We start from the raw sequence: 6,484 nt of genomic DNA on the forward strand, positions 1-6,484 counted from the left end.
AAGGCCACTGTACCACCTCAGTAGCTAGCCAGCCATGGTGGAGCCAAGCAGGAGAGACAGCCGTTTCCACAGTTTATTCTGACAGGAAAGTGGCCAAGCTGGCAGTGGGTGGGGGAGAGGATTATTATTCTGAAAGTCTGTGAGTGGTCTGAAATCACCCAATCAGCTTCCACAGCAAGAACCTGGGTCTGGCAGACCCTACTTTGAAGTATTAACTACTAGACCACACTGGCTGTGGTATCACCTGGTATCACAACTGAACTCCAGACAACAGATCTCTCTCCCCCCCTGGAGAAAATAACTGCTTTAGAGGGTGGACTCTATGGCATTCTGTTCAGCTGAGGCCTCTCCCCTCCCCAAGCCCTGGCTTTCGTAGACTTTAGCACAAAATCTGCAGGAATTTCCAAACTTGGAGCTGGCAACCCTAGTCAGGACTGGCCCCAATGAGTTCCTCACAAAGGCCTGGAAAAGGCTTCATTCCTTTGTCTTTTTACTGACAGAACCAAGCTTGGTTGCCTAGCAACAGCCACTGAGGGAAAAGTTAGTCCCACAGGAGCCAAGCAGGAGACGTGTCTTCATCAGGAGAGACAGAAAACAGTGGCTGAGGTGGCAGTGGACGGGGAAGAGGAGCAGACCCAGCACCCAGCCAATGGCACACAATTACTCTTGAGTGACAGTTGATGGGCAAATGGCTGATGAATCACACAGCACAGCCAATGGGAGAGCTGGAAATGGCCAATACATAAGAGAATTATTATTAAAGTTACTATGCAACTGGACAAAATAACTATACAACCTATTAATGTAATATAACCAAACCCATAAAGCTAACAGCAAAAAAGGGGAGAACCAGCACACTTAACAAAAATAAAAATCAATAAAATAGGGAACATTTGCTCATCCCTAATAATCCCCAGTACTTGCCAGCTGCCATACAAATGATCTCTCCAGAAAAGCCCAGTGCTGACTCAGTGAAAGGTGACCTTGCAAAAAAACTCCAATCTAACAACCTAAGACCCTGTGCCCAATAACATCATTGACAGCCTGAGCTTCGCTGATCTTAAAATCAATTGCTGACTGCATTTCTATTATGTCTGATGCTACTACTGCTTTGCCATCACCATACAAATTGCTCACTAGCATGTCATGTTGTGTTTTATGCCTATATTTATATTTGTTGTTTTTATCTGTTGAAATTTTATATAAGCTGCCCTGAGCCTGCTTCAGCGGGGAGGGCAGGGTACAAATCAAATAAATAAATAAATAAATAAATATTTTCTCTGCATTAAAGTTAAATGGCATGGATACCTGCAGATATCTGCATTCCCTTTTGCCTGAAGATTTTCTGAAGCACAAGCATTCTTAAGAGTGCAAAAACAAACAATAATTCATGTTTAGAAATAATTGATCAAACTGAAAGTAGTCGAAGATCCATTTTAGACAGTGTTCTGCAAACCACCTAAGCTATTCAAAGAACTCTAAGAACTAAGTTTATGGTTAATGCCACTTTCACTCTGCTGAAATTGTGGGTGATCTTTGAAGTCCTTGCTTAACTGATGTACATCACATATCTCATGCAATAACAATTCTAGCAGATTGTTTCAGTGGTAGTTTTAATAAATAATATAATGTAAATTAAGCATTCCTATTAAAGAAACTACTTAATTTTATTTATTTATTATTTATTTCACTTTTACCCCACCCTCGCCACCAGGCAGGCTCAGGGCGGCTTCCAAAAACTGATAAGCAGTATACATTTTACAGTAATAGAATAAAATATGTCATTTAAAAACATAGACAAGTCAATATAAAACATTCATTCGATGGCGATAAAAATAAAGTGCAGTTTAGGGACACATTCAGCGGTGCCACCGTGCTAGGTCATGTTGGATCGGAGTTCACACAGGGCGCTGCTGGTAGGACATCACTCCTAATGGAACGCCTGCCTAAAATGTTCTATTTTCATGGCCCTGTGGAACTGTGACAAGTTTTGTGAGAAAGGTGGGATGTGTGAACTTTTCCTCCTTTATCACCCACTTTCTAAGCCAGCCTACATCTCATATTCTCTGTTTTGCCATGTTTCCTTACTTTCTCCTCAGGTCACCTTGTCTGGAGTCATATGGGGGTTACTTTGTCTCTTTTGCTGGCTCAGGCCCACCCTCTATTGCAAGCACCGGCTGAGACTGTATTGTGCCAACACAACCACCAGCTCCCCCATCCTCCCCACCCCAGCATCAATTCTTTTTATGTCTGTAATTTAACTTTGTTCATTATATGAAAGGAATCCTTTTTCATTGACATAGAAATCTTATGAATGAGAGCCATGACTCATAAGAACATACGAATAACCCTGCTAGATCAGACTAGTGGTCCATCTGGTCCAGCATCTGGTCTCACACAGTGGCCAACCAGTTCCTCTGGATTTCCAACAACAGGGCATAGAGGCCAAGATGCTGACTTCTGCTACAAAATGGGCATGAACTGAGAAAATGGACGTTAGTCCCAGTTTGTGGTTCGTCAGGTCCCACTTGGATTTCACTCGGTTGTGGTGTCTGCTTGCAAAGGCCATTTAAAAGGAATGTTCCTGGAATCTGGAAAGGAGAGATGGGCCAATTCTCAGAGGGCATAAACTGGAAGGGGAATAAGATTTTGTTTTGTGTTGTGTTTTGTGTGCATGTTTCTGTAATGTCATTTATTTCAGTACCTTTTGCAATCTGGAAATGTATAATTTCTTCATTTGGTTTCCGAGGATCAAGCTTTGTATAACAAAGTAAACTTCCTTGAAAATCATATAGGTATTGCTTTAGAGTATTTGAAGGAAAGTAGAAAGTAAGAAACCCTGTCGTTTAAATACACTTAGTTCACAATGTATTCTGTGGTTACTTAGCAATGAATATCACTTTTTATTAAATGTATTTAAGTGAAGAAACCTTCCTTAAATTCATAAGTTTATGTCAATACCGGCTGTTTCTGTAGACTGAGTCTATCTTCCTCCAAAAATTCTAGGTTGAATTGCAGTGCTGGAGATCTTTAATTGAGTTTAAGGGGTAAAGGTCAAGTTATGTGGGGGGGGGACAGAAATGGCAGCATGTCTCAAAAGGATGAGTTTTATGGATAACATAGTAATCGTAACTTGGCTGAATAAACATTTTTCACCTAACATGTCAAGGGTAATCTTAATGTTATTAAAAATGCCTTTGTAAATGTTCAACATTTATATGTATATTAATATAGCCCATCTATGATTTAAGTATACAATTTAAAAGCTTTTTCATTTTGAAGATCATTGGTCCAGTTTAGTTTATAACCCCATGTATGGTGGGACAGTAAGATTTCAATTTTTCTATCCTTTCAACCATTATGCCTGTCCTGCCACCAAGGCCAAACGCTACACATATACATAAAAACAAAGGAAATTTGATCAGGCAATGCACTTACCATTGAGAATCAGCCATACAATTTGAAACTAGGCACACAGGATATTGGATGTTTACACTTTTAATCAAGCAGATGTCTGCTGGTTTAGGGTTGCCATCTTCCAGGCAGCACCTGGAGCTCTCCTGCTACTACCATTGATGTCCAGACAACCAAGATCAGTTCCCCTGGAGAGATAACTCTATGGCATTATACCCTGCTGAGTTCCCTCCCCTTCCCAAACCCCATCCTCCCCAGGCTTTACCACCAAAATTGGCAGCAAATTTCCTCACCCAGAGCTGGCAACCCTAGGTGGTCTCAGTGACAGAGTTGGCATGTTGAATAGCTAAGGCACAATCTTGTGAAGAATAAAAATAAAATAAAATAAATAGCCGTGGAAGATAATGGGAGATTTCCAGTTACCACCTGGAGACCGGTGAACAAAGAAATTAATTAAATAATAGTTGATGTAGAAATAATCTTTGAAGTCCAACCAAGGAGGCTGAGGACAGGAATGACAGACATATGTTGGGGTGTCTTGTACTGATTAAAGAGGAATGTGTTTGGCTAGTCAAGGATGAGTGAGCTGGAAATTACTGGTGGTAGCTAAGCAAGACAAAAAAGCCTAAAATTGCTGAGGCAAGGCCATTGGGAGTGTATGTAGCTAAAAACTGTGTATCAGATCCTTCAGCTGGGGAGCTGGGGGACCTTCTGCTGCAATAGTTCTTTCTAACCAATCTTGTTTGAGTCTTTGCCTTGCAGGAGTCAAACTGGGCTTCTACCACAATCTCATTCCCTTCTGTGCATATGAGAGAGATTAGATAAAACATATAATTGAAACTACACTATCATTCATTTGTGCTGGTGGAAATGTTAGTGATTTGCTTATCAGAGATGTTGTGAGTGTTAATTTTACAATCCTTAATAAAAATAAATCTGTTGGCTTGTCCATGTGTCATAACAGGATAAATTAAACCCTCAGAATGATCAGAAACCCTTAAAACAACATCTCATATTAATGGTAGCCACAGTTAACATACATGCTTGACCTGTGCTTGAAGACATTCAGATAAGAAAAGCCCTCTCACCCAGGTAAGCAGTATGACACTGGAACCAGTTCCCTGGGAGAGGTCTCGTTCCATGGAGATCTTCAAGAATTGCATCTGTCAGCATTCCAAACCAATGCTCTGCATCCATGGTTATAAGAACAAGCTAAAGTTTAATCCTGAGAAGAGGGAGTGGATGCTACTTGGGAAAGCTAAAGGGTATTAAGCTTAAGGGAATACAGGGTCAGTGCTGTAGTGGTTAGAGTGCTGGGCTAAGATCTGGGAGACTCAGGATCAAATTCCCCTCTGCCATGAAAGCTAACTAGGGCTGCGATCATACGGAGTGGAAGCTGCGGCAGGCAAACGATTCCCCCGCGGATTAAAGGGACGCAATCAGACAGACACATCTGTCTGGTGTCCCGGAGTCGTTGGTGGGGCATCTCGTTGCGCTGCAGGAGCGGCGCAAAAAACCACCAGGGAAAGGTAAGTATTATGCGGAACTGCGGAGCAGGCAGATGGAAGTCTGATCGTGCAAACGTGCGTCAGTTTGCCCCAGGGCAAACAGCCTTGCTTACCGCCCGCAGTTCCTCGGTGGTGTGATCGGAGCCTAGGTGACCCTGTAACGTCTGTCCAAAATCCAACAACTTCCGTGTTCAGACTTATAAATGGCAGAGTGTTTTCATGAGTATGATCATATCACATTTAGCAACTAAAGCCAACTCCTGCTAGATAGAGACAGTTTTTAAATCTTTCTTTAGCAACCATCGGTTTGATGATTGTAAGCAACTACATATTCTCCTTTGAGGAACATTATCAAAACTGTGTTCTAATGAGTTCTGTAAACAGAACTTGGATTTTATTCCAGTAATTATGACTTGGATTTTATTCCAGTAATTAGAATCCTTCCACCTTAACTATCAAGTGGTACATAGGTATTTATTTCTTTTTGTTGTTCAGTCGCACAGTTGAGTCCAAAGCAGAAAAAAACGATTTTAATTTAGAAACAAATTTTTAAAAATGAAAATTAAGAATGTGAAAACATCAATGCTACAGTACAAGCTGTTCACAGAAAAGAAGACTACTTTCTTATTAGGCAAGTTGTTGAGCTCACAGACTCCTCTATTTTTTTTTTAACCTGTTAACTGAAAGCTTGCCATAGATTCCATCAGAAGATAATAGATACAGAAAACCCAGTTATGTCTTCCATTGTTATTTGACCACAGCCATATGCTAAAATCGGATTTCAGGAAATGAAATATACAAAGCTGTAAAGTAGCTACTAAAGGCTATATAAGAATACTTTAATGGAAAGATATATTCTTTGATCATTTTTAAATCATCTGAACATAAAAGCTTTTGCTTTCAAAAGCTAAATGGATGTAGTGGGATATCAGACATTGACATGTATGTGCCAATTCAAGTGAAAAATGAATTGCTTCTTTGATACAATTGATGCTAAAAAGATTATTGAAGTGCTATCTGTTTTTTGTTTGGTGCCTAGAATAAATCTCACTCTGCTGATGTGTATGTGTGTGTACATACACACTCACAGAAAATTCAAAGTATCACTCTATAACAGTGGACTGAATTCAACCCCATTAAGAATGCTTATGTGATTTTTCTAATTCCCTCTTCCACTGCATACTATGTTGTTACTGAAGGTCTGATAATTTCCCCAGCAACAAAATTTCAGGGGCTGAGGGGACTGCAGTGGGAGGGAGGAATCTGCAAAATTTACTGCTCCTCTTTATAAAACTTAAGGACATTTAAGTTTGGTTAAACTGCATGGCCAGATCCAGGCAAGTAATTCAAAACATCCTAGTTAAACAAGTTGTGCTGAAGTCATGTCATTCAAATAATATTCCAATGTTTTATGATCATCATCTTTCTGAAAAGGATGCTTGCAAAGACAATTTTATGGACTAGGTTTTAGTCCAGTGTCACCTTTAAGACCAACAGAGTTTTATTTAACCTTCAGACCAACACAGCTACCCACCAGATTCTAATTTTATAGACTGAGATTG

Source organism: Gekko japonicus, unplaced genomic scaffold (assembly GCF_001447785.1).
Source record: "Gekko japonicus isolate JY-2015 unplaced genomic scaffold, Gekko_japonicus_V1.1 scaffold493, whole genome shotgun sequence".
Classification (NCBI taxonomy): domain Eukaryota; kingdom Metazoa; phylum Chordata; class Lepidosauria; order Squamata; family Gekkonidae; genus Gekko; species Gekko japonicus.